General features: G+C 41.2%; 1 pseudogene across 1 annotated transcript; it reads left to right on the forward strand.

The window, feature by feature from the left end:
- Positions 1-11,583: 11,583 nt before the first annotated feature.
- Positions 11,584-13,036, forward strand: LOC143595130 (NAC transcription factor 32-like; annotated as a pseudogene). Its single transcript, XR_013146475.1, has 3 exons — positions 11,584-11,782; positions 11,856-12,138; positions 12,227-13,036. The product of XR_013146475.1 is annotated as an NAC transcription factor 32-like (transcript).
- The last annotated feature ends 260 nt before the right edge of the window (positions 13,037-13,296 follow it).

A 13,296-nucleotide genomic window follows, 5' to 3' on the forward strand; every position in this document is an offset into this window, starting at 1 on the left:
TTGGTCGTTGAAGATGGTGGGTTCGGAAATCGAAGCCTACACTACTCGTTCGCACGAGTTGGCTGTGATGTGTCCGCGGATGGTGGATCCGCCGAGCAAGAGGATAGAAATGTACATTGATGGATTAGCACCGCAGATTCAGGGCATGGTGACGTCTTCCAGGCCAGCCACGATCCAACAAGTGATCCGTTTAGCTCACAAACTGACGGATCAGGCTGTGACCCAAGGTGCGTTACCACCTAGGGGTTCGACACTAAAGCCCGTGACAATTCGAGTAATGATAACGTCAGCAACAGCAACAGTAACCAGAGCAGCGGGAAGAGGAAGTTTGACAACACCAGATCTTCATCCTCGAACCTCCCACCGCAACAACACTACCGTAAGCCCGAATTCACTCGGAGCTTTAACACTCAGAATCACAACAACAACAACGGTAGCGGGCAGGTTTCGAGCGGATATGCTGGGAAATATCTAAAGTGCAACAGGTGCAACTATCATCATGTTGGTCAGTGTGACCGTGTCAAGTGTCAAAGATGCGGAAAGATAGGTCACCAAACGAAAGAATGTAGAGGAGACCTTGCGGCAAAGGGTGCTCCTAAGCCACCGATGACGACGAAGGGATGTTTTGAATGTGGGCAGGAAGGCCATTTCCGGAAAGATTGCCCCAAGCTGAAACAGAATGACAACAATGGGGGTAATGGAAGTGGCAGTAATGGTGGAGGCAATGGCAAGGGAAGAGCGTTTGTGATTGGATCGGGTCAAGCCCGCAATGATCCGCATGTGGTGTCTGGTAAGTTCCCTGTAAATGATTGTTTTGCTTCTGTTTTGTTTGACACTGGAGCTGATAGGAGTTTTGTGTCGAAAGCCTTTAGCCAACTTTTAGACTTAACTCCAACCCCGTTAGATGCTAAGTTTCCTGTTGAATTAGCTGACGGTAAGACTATAATAACGACTCATGTACTTGCGGGATGTAAGTTAAAACTGTCAGGTCATGTCTTTGATATCGACCTTATTCATTTTACGCTTAGTAGTTTCGATGTCGTTGTCGGCATGGACTGGTTATCCGAGAACCGAGCGGAGATTATATGCCATGATAAGATAGTCCATATTACCACCCCTTCCGGCGAGATCATTTCGGTCCGAGGCGAGAGAAGCGGCATGACCACCAGCGTCATTACCCTTATGAAGGCGCAGAAGTATCTACGAAAGGGTCATCCGGCAATTTTGGCACAGACTGTTGAGAAACCCGCGGAGGAGAAACGAATTGAAGATATACCTGTTGTGCGAGACTTCCCGGAAGTTTTCCCGGAGGATTTGCCCGGACTCCCTCCTATTCGTCAAGTCGAATTCCAAATCGAGTTGACACCCGGTGCAGCACCCATAGCACGAGCCCCGTATCGGCTCGCACCGGCGGAACTTCAGGAGTTGTCCACTCAGTTGCAAGATTTGTTAGATAAGGGTTTTATCCGACCTAGCTCATCGCCGTGGGGAGCCCCTGTCTTGTTTGTCCGAAAGAAAGACGGGACTTTCCGAATGTGCATCGACTACCGGGAGTTGAACAAGGTGACGGTCAAGAACCGTTATCCTTTACCCCGAATTGATGATTTGTTTGACCAGCTTCAAGGATCGAGTTACTACTCGAAGATCGATCTCCGATCCGGTTACCACCAGCTGAGAGTGCGCGAAGAAGATATCTCAAAGACGGCCTTCAGAACACGGTATGGTCATTACGAGTTTTCGGTTATGCCTTTTGGCCTAACCAACGCACCAGTTGTATTTATGGATCTCATGAATCGAGTATGCAAGGCGTACCTCGACAAGTTTGTGATTGTTTTCATCGATGATATTCTCGTCTACTCCAAGAACGAGACTGACCACGAAGAGCACTTGAGGGTAATTCTGGAACTATTGAAGAAGGAACAACTGTATGTTAAACTCTCGAAATGTGAATTTTGGCTTCGCGAGGTTCACTTTTTAGGACATGTGATCAACGAGAATGGTATCCATGTCGATCCCGGTAAGGTAGAGGCCATCAAAAACTGGGAAGCACCTAAGACTCCGACTGAGGTGCGACAATTCCTAGGACTGGCCGGCTACTACCGGCGTTTCATCGAGGGATTTTCAAAGATTGCTCAACCCCTCACCGCTTTGACTCACAAGGGCACTAAGTACAATTGGGGTGACGCGCAAGAATCCGCTTTTCAACTGTTGAAAACCAAGCTTTGTAGCGCCCCTATTTTAGCCCTCCCCGAGGGAACGGAAAATTTTGAGGTACACTGTGACGCATCTATACAAGGTCTCGGTTGTGTGCTGATGCAACTCGAGAAGGTTATAGCCTACGCCTCTCGACAACTACGGGTTCACGAGAAGAACTACACGACCCACGATTTGGAACTCGGAGCTATGGTGTTTGCTCTTAAGATATGGAGGCATTACTTGTACGGTACCAAGTTTACCATTTACACCGACCACAAGAGTCTCCAACATATCTACGATCAGAAGGAGCTGAACATGCGACAGCGTCGTTGGGTCGAGCTGCTTAAAGATTATGATTGTGCCATCAAGTACCACCCTGGCAAGGCCAATGTGGTGGCCGACGCCCTCAGCAGAAAAGAAACAGATAAACCCAGACGGGTGAGAGCATTGCAACTCACGATTCATGCCAGCTTACCCGATCAGATTCGCGATGCGCAACTTGAAGCTTTGAAAGATGATAATCTTCCATCGGAACTCATGCGAGGCATGAACAAGCAACTTGAAACCAGATCGGACGGGGTCCGATATTTTGAGAACCGGATTTGGGTTCCACGATACGGAGAGTTGAGAACTCTAGTGATGGACGAAGCTCACAAGTCCCGATATTCTATCCACCCTGGCTCAGATAAAATGTATCATGATTTAAAGGCACTTTACTGGTGGCCGAACATGAAAGCCGACATTGCCACCTACGTGAGAAAATGCTTGACTTGTGCCAGAGTCAAAATAGAATACCAGAAACCATCTGGTCTACTGCAACAACCGGAACTCCCAATGTGGAAATGGGAACACATCTCAATGGATTTTATTACGGGTTTGCCTAAGACACCGACGGGATGCGATACCATCTGGGTGATCGTTGACCGGTTGACTAAATCGGCACACTTCCTAGCAATTAAGGAAACGGACAAAATGGAAAGACTGACTCGTGTTTACATGAAGGAAGTAGTGTCGAGACACGGAGTGCCTGTCTCGATCATTTCCGATCGAGATTCTCGTTTCACTTCGCACTTTTGGAAGTCGCTGCAAAGCGCACTGGGCACCCGTCTCGATATGAGTACAGCATACCATCCTCAGACGGATGGGCAAAGTGAACGAACTATTCAGACCCTGGAGGATATGTTGCGTGCATGCGTTTTGGATTTCGGAAGAAGTTGGGAACCCCACTTACCCTTGGTAGAGTTTTCGTACAATAACAGCTACCACGCAAGTATTAAGGCAGCGCCGTTTGAAGCGCTGTACGGACGGAAGTGTCGATCACCACTCTGCTGGGCAGAGGTGGGTGACAGCCAAATCACTGGTCCAGAACTGGTACTCGAAACCTCGGAAAAGATTGTTCAAATCCGAAATCGCATGGCAGCAGCACGAGATCGCCAAAAGAGTTACGCAGACAAGCGCCGAAAACCTCTCGAATTTCAAGTGAACGATCGGGTGTTACTCAAAGTCTCACCTTGGAAAGGTGTGGTTCGCTTTGGGAAGCGAAACAAACTCAACCCACGGTATGTTGGTCCGTACCGGATAACTGAGCGCATTGGTCCGGTGGCGTACCGACTGGACCTACCAACAGAACTCAGTGGCGTACACGATGTATTCCACGTATCAAATTTGAAGAAATGCCTATCTGATGAAACCCAAGTAGTCCCTTTGGAGGAACTACAAATTGATGAACAGTTACGTTTCATTGAGGAACCAGTCGAGGTTTTGGATTGGGAAACCAAAACGCTCAAACACAGCAAAATTCCAATCGTTAAGGTTCGTTGGAACTCGAGACGTGGACCGGAGTTCACGTGGGAACGCGAGGATCAAATAATGAAAAAGTATCCTCACCTTTTTGAAGGGCTAACCAAACACGGAAAACCGCGAAAATCGGCAAACCGTCAGACATCACCGGAGGTATGAATTAAATTTCGGGACGAAATTTCTTTCTACTAGGGGATGATATGACAAACTGAAATTTTTTTTTCTTACTCTTTCAGACTCTCATCACGACTTGACTCAAATATTCTGGACGAAAATTCTTTAACATGGGAATGATGTGACAATCGTTAATTTCAGGTTAACTCCGTTAACTCAACTCCGTCAATTCAAACTTAAGATCACTGAATCCGTCAATTCAAACTTAAGATCACTGAATCTATAACGCACACTTCATTGCATTTAAACTAGGGTTTAAATGACGCTTAACACTTACTACATGTGTAGTCTTTCGGGATTTGCACCGAAACGCAAACGAGTTGACGCAAACGATTGATAAATAAACGAAAAACGTCAAAACAGTAATTATGTGATAATTATGTGTTAGACTTATGTGTTATGTGATAACATGGTTATAAACGTTAACTCAAGACGAAAACAAGTTAGTTAGGCTAGAAAAACAACACTTGAAAGTAGAGGGACTTGAGTGTAACTTGTGTGTCTATAAATATAACCTTAAAAATAAAACCCTAACTATTATTATTATTATTCCCAACCCGATCGGCCCCCCCTTCCCTTTGCATCCTTGCCGCCGTCCACTTCCACACACACATACATCAAGAAATCAAGTGTTTAATCCAAGAACTAGGTGCTAGGAAGGTATCATTGATTATCCTTTACATTCTTGTTGATTGATTTTGATGTTTGTTGGGTTATTAACAAACCCTAGGCTGCCGATTTTGTTCATGTATATAGCTAATATGATTGTTATTATTTGGATGATGATTTGATAACTAGATTGAATCTTGTTGTATGGTGATTGTTGTGTCTTTGATTTGAGTTCAAACACAAACCCTAATCTTGTATGTAATGTGAAATTGATGTGCATGGATGGTGTTTATGGGTCTAGAGGGTTATATGGATGCATGATAGTTCATAGATTGTTATTATGTTGAGTTTGGATGCAAACAGTTTCTGGACGGAATGTGTATATGATGTTTAAGTGACTGTAACGAAGTGTAAACGTGAAAATTGGTTGAGATTATTGGTACTGCAGTAAACTAGGTTGAGTCTAGTTTCTATAAAGTATAAATTTGTAATTTTTGGATAAGTAGAAGTTAACTTTTATGATTTTACAAAAACGTTGTGCAAAGCTGAGCTGTTAGACCTGCTGTTAGGTTATGTTGTAAATGTTATATCTCATGAACTACGAGACCAATTGGGTTGGTTCCACTTCTGGAGGTTGACTCATTGATAGGAACCAAACCCAAGTGGTCTTGCATTTATTGGATTTTTCGTTTAACGGGAATTGCAAATAACATTCTGTTGTGCATGAATCTGACTGTTATGAGTTTGCTGTGATGATTTGATGATTGTGAGAAAACTATGAGGAATAAAAATGTAATAAAATATGTTCTGGAAACCTAAGACATATGTGCTTCTGTGATGATTTTTGGTAAATTAATTGAGATGCTATGATCGGTGAAATAGTACAATCTTTCTAGTGGGATTTCTGTCTCGGTGAAACTAGCTGCTGAGTTGTGTAAAAATGCATGAAATATGATATTTGTTATATAATTGTTATGTTTTGACCAAAATACCCTTGCGGGGAATAGTTGCTAATTGATTGCCATGATTTGACCAAATTGCCCTTATGGGGAATAATGGCTAGTTAATTGTTATTTGTTGACCAAAATGCCCTTACGGGAAAAATTGCTAGTAATGTACATTATGAATACATGACACGTATATGATTGCTTACACATGTGATGTGTCACAAAAACACTTGTTAAAGTCACACACGATTCACGAGCGAAACACGAAACATGTTATGTGCATAGGTATTATGTGCCGGGTCTAGAGACTCGATAATATTCCGACACTTAGAAAAATCTCTTTGTTGTTTTAGAACGTTAGAGAGAGTTTTTCGGTGACGCGCATCTTGGTGATTATTTTGGGAAATTCTTCGCAAACAGTGAGTTTCACTTTCCCCCTTTTAAACTGTTTTAAACGCTTTTCTTTTGGGGGAGATAACATACTCCACAACGCATTTTTAAGATTTTGTTAGTAAATTATATATCACTTGTAAAGGCTAAGTGGCAAACGAAACAATTGAAGTCCTACACATCGAACCGGTTAATATTTTGAATAGCGAGTCACTGTTGAGTAGTACTACTGGGTTTGACAAACCCCACCCAACGCTAAACTCGACTGGAGGTCGAGCGGGTGTAATTTTGGCTAACACGTACCATGGTCTGGAGGACCTGGTGACAAGGCACTTACTAAACGAGTCAGCTTCGGTGTCGAACACTTAGTAATACTTGTTGTATAGACTAGCTACCTATCGATATATAATTTGACATAACACTATCTGGTAACGCAAAACGCCGTAACGTGGTTACGCAAAACGCTTAAACGCCGTAACGTGGTTACGCAAAACGCTTAAACGCCGTAACGTGGTTACGCAAGACACTTAACGTAAAACGCTGAACGCAAACGCTAAACGATTTATTTTATATAACTTGTGAACTCACCAACCTTGTGTTGACACTTTTAGTATGTTATTCTCAGGTAGCCGAGGCGGGCGCGCGGTTTAGGAACATGCATTGTGTGATAAACTTTTAACTATGCAAACTTGTTTTAACAGTTATCTTTGGTTTTAAGTCGTCCTGCGTGACGCAACTTTTGATTAAAGGTTTTTACGCTTCCGCATTTAATTACTCGTAAACGTTTTCATGGTTTTGAAACTTTATTTTATGGTTTGATTATAACTGATGATTCCGATCCTGCCAGTTCACACCCTCTGACGGTAAAACTCCGTTAGTGGATTTTGAGGGTGTGACATGAAAGATCGATGGCATTTTGACACGGTCGCATCTTATCACATCACAAATGATCAAGGGAAACTCTCTACCTTTTCCCCGTATTCACCAATAGAGTCAATATTTGTAGGAAATGGCAATAAAATTTCAGTCCTTGGATCAGGAACTTCCACCATACCTACACCAACAAAACCATTACACCTAAAATCGGTCTTGTTTAATCCTAATATAATTAAAAATCTCATATTTGTGCGAAAATTCAATATTGATAATTATACATCTATTGAATTTGATCATTTTGGTTTCACTTTGAAGGATTTCAAGGATGGCACGATCCTGAGTCGTCACAATAGCTCGAGTGATCTCTATCCACTCACCACAAATGCTTCCGTCGCCACCGCTTGTCTTGTTTCGAATAAAGACTCCTCATTTTGGCACAATCGTCTTGGACACCCGGGACAACCGGTCATGGAGTTCCTTCGTTCTAATAATTTTATTTCTTGTAATAAATTACAATTTCCATTTGTATGCTTGTCAGTTATCCAAGCATAAACGGTTACCGTTTTCTGATTCGATTAATCATACTTTATTACCGCTTGCCATTTTACATTGTGATTTGTGGACTTCACCTATTTTGAGTCATGCCGCCTACAAATATTATATGGTTTTAACGGATAATTTTACACAGTACACATGGGTTTACCCTTTAAGATTTAAATCCGAAACTTTTGACAAGTTTGCCAACTTTTATAAACATATTGAAACTCAATTCACATGAAAATACAATCGTTTCAATGTGACATGGGAGGCGAATTCGACAATACCAACTTTAAAAAGTATGCTTCCAACAACGATATCCAACTTCGTTTTTCATACCCTCATACATCCCAACAAAATGGAAAATTCGAACGAATGATTCGTCGCATAAACGAAATCATGTTCACCTTAGTCACTCATGCTTCCCTTCCATCATCCTTTGGGTTGAGGCCTTACACACAACCTCTTACCTTCACAACATTCTCCCCACAAAATTACACCACAACCACTCCCCTATGTCTCTTCTTTACCACCGTACCCCCACATACGATCACATTCGCATGTTCAGTTGCTTATGTTATCCTAACACGTCTTCTACTCGACCTCACAAACTCCCCCCCCCCCTCCCCCGCTCAACCCCCTGTGTCTTTCTTGGATATCCCGCGAACTACCGCGGCTACCGATGTCTTGACATTTTGAGCGGTAAAACCATTTTCTCGAGACATGTCATCTTCGATGAGTCTCAATTTCCATATAATACCCCACAAAATACACCTCCTATACACTCATTTTTGAACCCATCTCCATTACTCTTCACTCAACCAACAACCTCAACCCTTACCCCTAACCAACCTACCCCCTCCCTCACCTCCACTGAATACACAAAACACCCATACACCTCTTGTCAAAACACCACCCAACCCTTCTTCACACTCTGACCCAAATTCTCCACCTAGCCCACCTATCACACATAATATACCACCACTTATTTTTAACCCACCACCAACTGAGCATATCCTTTCGCCACCTTCTTTTCCAAATCTTGACTCCACTTCCTCTCATCTCATGCAAACTCGGTCTCGATCCGGTATCGTTAAACCTCGTGTCCCTCTCTCCTTAAACACAGAAACAACTCCTCCACTTTCTCCACTACCCAAATCTCATCTTTAAGCCTTGATCGATCCAAACTGGAAAATTGCCATGTCTAACGAATATAATGCTCTATTGGAAAGTAATACATGGGAACTAGTAGAGAGACCTTCAAATGCGCCTATTATTCGGTGAATGTAGCTATATAAGCATAAATTTAAAGCCGATGACTCTTTGGAACGGAACAAGGCTAGACTAGTTGTTAACGGTAAAAGTCAAACGATGGGTATCGATTGCGATGACACGTTTAGCCCTGTGGTAAAACCCACTACAATTCGAACAGTACTTAGTCTAGCAGTGTCAAGATCTTGGTCGATTCATCAAATGGACGTTAAATATGCATTTCTCCATGGCTATTTGCAAGAAACGTTTTATATGTTCCAACCACACGGGTTCATCTCGTCAACGCAACCCAAACATGTTTGCAAGCTTAATCGCTCACTGTACGGTTTAAAACAAGCTCCGAGGGCTTGGTATCATCGGTTTGCAGCATATATTTCTAAGTGTGGTTTTAAGAGTAGCATTTGCGACACCTCCTTATTTGTTTATAAAAAAGGTGATCAAATGGCATACCTCTTACTTTATGTGGATGATATCATCCTGACCGCCTCAAGTGATACATTACTTTGACAAATTATTCAGTCGCTTTCAACAGAATTTAAAATGACCGATCTTGGTCCGCTACATCACTTCCTAGGCATCACTGTTCAAAAACAAAAAGGTGGTTTATTCTTATCTCAATCAACATATGCGTCTGACATACTCTCACGCGCGGATATGTCTGATTGTAAGACGGTAAGTACCCCGGTCGAAGCAGGTTACAAACTCAGTGCTACCGATGGCCCACTCATTTCGGATGGATCTTTATATAGAAGTCTTGCCGGTGCTCTACAATATCTCACTATTACTCGACCGAACATTTCTTATGCGGTTCAACAAATTTGTCTTTTCATGCATGCCCCAAGGGAACCGCACTTTCAGTTTCTTAAAAGGATCCTTCGCTATATCAAAGGTACCTTATCTCAGGGCCTCGTCATTTCTCCGTCTACATCCACGAAGCTCACAGCATATTCGGATGCGGAATGGGGTGGGTGTCCCGACTCACAACGATCAACCTCCGGCTATTGTGTCTACATGGGCGCAAACTTGGTCTATTGGTCTTCAAAACGCCAACCTACGGTCTCTCGGTCTAGTGCCGAAGCTGAATATAGAGGAGTTTCCAACGCCATAGCCGAGGTTTGCTGGATCCGTAACCTCCTTCTCGAACTTCATATCCCGACTACACATGCGACACTTATCTACTGTGACAATGTCTCAGTGGTATACCTTTCGGAAAATCCCGTGCAACACCAAAGCACTAAACACGTCGAGCTCGATATCCATTTTGTTCGAGAAAAGGTTCGACTTGGTACAATTAAAGTCCTACACGTTCCTGTTGACTATCAATATGCCGATATATTCACCAAGGGTCTACCGAAACATCTCTTCCAACGGTTTCGGTCCAGTTTATGCCTTCGTCAACCTTCGGCTCAAACTGCAGGGGAGTGTTAACCAATAATTAGTTGTCACTATTATTGGTGTATCTTTGTAATTATTAGGTTGTTTATATTTATTAGGATGATTGTATTACCTTAGTTATGTCCTGTAATCTCTCTTCCTATTGTACTAGTTATACATTGCACTATTATGGAGAAGATCAACGAAAAATATTAATTCTTACAGGCCCCTCATAGTATCGCATTTTATTCTTCTAGATGATGATTGTTCTACACTCAAATAGTGGACTATAATTAGTAAATTAAAAGTATATTTATTGTGGTTATTAACAATGCCATATACAAATTTGTGTAGTTAGAGCATACATAGCGAGTCACGGGAGCGGACGAGAAAAACCCGACCCTAACCAGGGAATACAACCCCTGGAATACTCTAATGCTCCGACATAAAGAGTGTTGATATAAATTAAGTTTATGAAGTTCCATAATTAACTTTTGGTTTCAGATCAATGATACATAGCTTTTGAACTAGCTAACTTAACTACTCTTTATCAATTTAAAGAGAAACCCTTACGAGACAAAAGAGTTCTCCAATCAATGGACAATGGATGACATAAAAGTCGATTTTCTTATTTTAAAACGATAAGCTTATATGTCATTGTGGGACTAGCCCGCATGGTAGAAGTACAAATATTTTAAATGTGAGGAATTGAATTAAATTACAAACAAGAAGTAAATTGGAAATTCAAAAGTTAATATAGAGATATAATGTTTGCCGTTAAAAATTAAAAAAAGAAAAGAATTATAACTAATGAAATGTATTTGCAATTGATGTTTAAAACACCTATTGCTACGCAAACTCTTTTAATGAAAAAAGAAGTAAAATAATATATTTACTGTGGTTAATTGGTTATTAATAATGACATATACAGATTTTATTGTGTACTTAGAGCATACAGAGCGGGTCACGGGAGCGGACCAGAGAAAGCCAGCCCTAACCAGGAAATACATCCCCTAGATCTGAAATTTGTTCTCTTTGACCAGCTTTCTGAAACTTCCCAAGTTTCTCACGATTCCATTTTTAATGATTTTGGTCTTAGGGAAAAATATGAGAAAAAGTGGGACGGCATCATCTTGTTTATAAGTAAGAAAAAATCAGGAAAAAAATGATTTTGTTTTGGAAAGAAGTGAGAAAAATGGAATACCTCACTCCTCTGTCATTAAACTATATGTTATTCATTGCCATGTCACAATATTAGAGGGAAAATCCTTAAAATAATCATTTGACCCAACTATTTTCAACTTTAACTATGGTTTTTAAAAAAATATATATATAACCAAAATAGCATTTTTTCCGTCGAATTTGACAATTAAGAAGAAGAAGAAGATATTATATTAACCTAATCGTAATAGTAAGAATAATAATAATAATAATAATAATAATAATGAGTTGTGGCGAATTAGAGTTGCCGCCGGGCTTCAGATTCCATCCCACTGACGACGAACTCGTTACGCATTACCTCTGTCGCAAATGCGCCTCGCTGCCCATTTCCGTTCCGATTCTCACCGAAATCGATCTCTATAAGTTTGATCCATGGCAGCTTCCTGGTAATAAAATTAAAGTTTCCCCAAACATTAATTATCGATTTTGCTCTTCTAATATAATAATCATGTGGAACAGATATGGCGTTGCACGGAGAGAAGGAATGGTACTTCTTCTCGCCTAGAGACCGCAAGTATCCAAACGGGTCACGCCCGAACAGAGCTGCCGGAACTGGCTATTGGAAGGCCACCGGCGCAGATAAACCAATCGGAGCGCTGGCCATTAAGAAGGCCTTGGTCTTTTACGCCGGAAAAGCTCCCAGGGGGCTCAAGTCAATTGGATAATGCACGAGTATCGTCTTGCTAATGTCGATAGATCCGCACCCAAACGGAATAATAATAATAATAATAATAATCTAAGGGTATGTACGTAATCTGATTATGTTAATGATTTTCAAACAGTGATGATATTATCTTAAGTTAACTTATTTATTTATTTTTGTTTTGCAGTTAGATGATTGGGTATTATGTCGGATATACAACAAGAAAGGGACGCTTGAGAAACACATTGTCACGGATAATCACTCGTCAGATATGGAAACCGAAACGAAACCAAACATTTCCCACTATACCCCTATGCCACCAGCACATCCACCTTCATCGTATCATGGTACTAACGATGTATTGCATTTTGAAACATCGGATTCGGTTCCAAGGTTACATACGGACTCAAGTCCAGAACAAGAGGTCCAAAGTGACCCCAAAACAAATGATTTCCCTTTTAGTTACATTAAAAATGACGATTTTACCCCTCAGACGCAGTATCATAACGATTATCAACTATCACCGTTACAAGATATGTTTATGTACCCGCATAAGACCTTTCAGATGTAAAAACTCTTAGATCCGTTTTAAAATGACAATTTTACCCCTCGGTCACAATTCTCTATTCTCGTTGTGATGTACGCGTCGAAGCCCATACAGAATTAAAAGTTCTTACAATGTCGCGTGTACATGAGTACTTCGTACTACTATTTAAGCACCAACTAGAAGACAATGCATCTAGTTGTATATCAAGTGGCACTTTGGCTGCAAGTTGTTAATTTGGGAGTATGGGAATCAAAGTTGAAGGGCAAAATGGTACTAATTTTGTATGGGTAAAGGAGCAAGTTGTTGGAAGCACAAAGGGATGATTTGGGAGAGTAGATAGAGTCGGTAATATGATGGGCAAGATTTTCCCATTTTAGAACACAAATCACTTTTGCTTTATTAGATATTGTAACTTATTGAAAAGGAAATGAACTATAATGTTTTGGTTTTTACCAAAGCTTTGAACATGTGTTCACTTGTACAATGATTAATGAATGACACATTATCTGAAAGAATGTTCATGTTGAAGTGATATTATTCGGAAATATTAAATACTGAGTGATTCTTCATATTAAACTCGAACAATGTTGATATCTAATAGTCAAGAGTCTTATGAACACTGAGAACTCCATAATTCGCATGCGTGTAAGAGGTCCGAGAGCAACCGAAGTCTCTTGTCGTAAGAAGTTAGCCAGAACATCGTTGCTTCT

Source organism: Bidens hawaiensis, unplaced genomic scaffold (genome assembly GCF_021521415.1).
Source record: "Bidens hawaiensis isolate Kalapana, Puna unplaced genomic scaffold, B.hawaiensis_p1.1 tig00044704_1, whole genome shotgun sequence".
Taxonomy (NCBI): Eukaryota; Viridiplantae; Streptophyta; class Magnoliopsida; order Asterales; family Asteraceae; genus Bidens; species Bidens hawaiensis.